Source organism: Tupaia chinensis, unplaced genomic scaffold, assembly GCF_000334495.1.
Source record: "Tupaia chinensis unplaced genomic scaffold, TupChi_1.0 Scaffold000095_1, whole genome shotgun sequence".
NCBI classification, from domain to species: Eukaryota; Metazoa; Chordata; class Mammalia; order Scandentia; family Tupaiidae; genus Tupaia; species Tupaia belangeri.
The window spans coordinates 621633-623135 of NW_006159557.1; the positions used below are offsets into that span (position 1 = coordinate 621633).

Genomic DNA, 1503 nt, shown 5'->3' on the forward strand with positions numbered 1-1503 from the left:
ACACACATTGCTTAGCTGCTGCACTGTAGGGCTGGCCCTCTGCTATTCTTAACCAAGAAAATGCCTATGGCTTAGTCTTAAAGGAGCCAGATACCACACAGCCCACCACAGTTCCAGATTTCCTGGCTTGAAAAACACACCAGGCACATGTGAGTGCAGGCCCTAAGTCCCAACAAATGAAAACATGCAAGAGAAGGGATGATGATGTGACCACACCCTATGAGGGGCTGCTTTCTCCTTCTGTATTACTGATGAGGGCATGTGCCCTTTGACAATTTAAAAGAAAAAAAGAAAAAAAGAAAATGTCTATATTTTAATGTATACGATATTGTCTTTTCTATAAAACAAGAAGTGCATGACTACCTATCAGACAGTATTACTTACAAGTTAGGGTTATTTATGTTCTAAAAATATTTACTGAGTGTCTACTAAAGCTGAGGCGTGAGTCCTACAAAAAACAGTTTACTATCACAAATACTAATTTTAGTAATGACAATTTGCTAATAGCAACTCCCAGGCACTCGAGGACCCCGCCTGGCTTTAACCCTGACAGTTCTATTCCCAGATGCAGCAGCAGAGGTTCTCAGAGGTCAATGAGCTTCCCTTTCTGCCTTTTTCCAGCATCCAAGATGTTGACGCAAGGGCGTGGTGGGTCCTCTGAGGCCAAATTCCGGATTTCCCTGGGTCTTCTGGTAGGAGCCCTGATGGATGTGTTAGCCCAGGAGCCAAAAAAATCAGTGTATCATCTCTGCAAAGGGGATCAAGGGATGGCGGGACAGGCTTCCTGCGGCTGGTGTGGGCGACATGGTGACAGACACAGTCAAGAAAGGCAAACCAGAGCTCAGGAAGAAGGTGCATTCAGCAGTGGTAATTCGACAATGAAAGGCATGTGGAGAAAAGATGGCGTGTTTCTTTACTGTGAAGATAACACAGGGGTCATAGTGAACAGTAAAGGTAAAACCAAAGGTTCCACCATTGCAGGTCCAATTGCAAAGCAGCGTGCAAACTTAGGGCCCAGGATCACATCTAATGCTGGCAGCATCGTGTGATTCTCCAGTGCGGGTTGTAAAACAAAAAAAAAAAAAAAAAGAAAAAGAAGAAGAAACTACCTCCCCCCCAAAAAATAGTAATATGCCAATTCCCACCCAACCCCCTTAATCAGGCACCTCCAAAAAGCCTGAGCTAGAATTTGGCTTGGTTTCTTTGATTCCTTTCATGTTCTCCTGAAAGTCATATGCCAAAGAAGAAAAAGATGGCATGAGATATCCTCTGTCTCCACCATGTTTTGTTCCTTCATTGTTAAAACCACATATGTCTCTCACCTTTGCTAGGAAAGTCCTTTTAAATGACCCTTCTTAACTTAGGCTTCCTCATAACCGCCTTTCTTCATGCCTGAGCTCAGCCTCATGCTCCAAAGAACGCCCCCATACACACACACACACACACACACACACACACACACAATTTTTCTTTGTCTTTTGCCTATACTCTCCAGCCCAAAGC

General features: G+C 44.0%; 1 pseudogene; it reads left to right on the forward strand.

Moving 5' to 3' along the window:
- Nucleotides 1-629: 629 nt before the first annotated feature.
- Nucleotides 630-1049, forward strand: LOC102482172 (60S ribosomal protein L23 pseudogene; annotated as a pseudogene).
- Nucleotides 1050-1503: the final 454 nt, after the last annotated feature.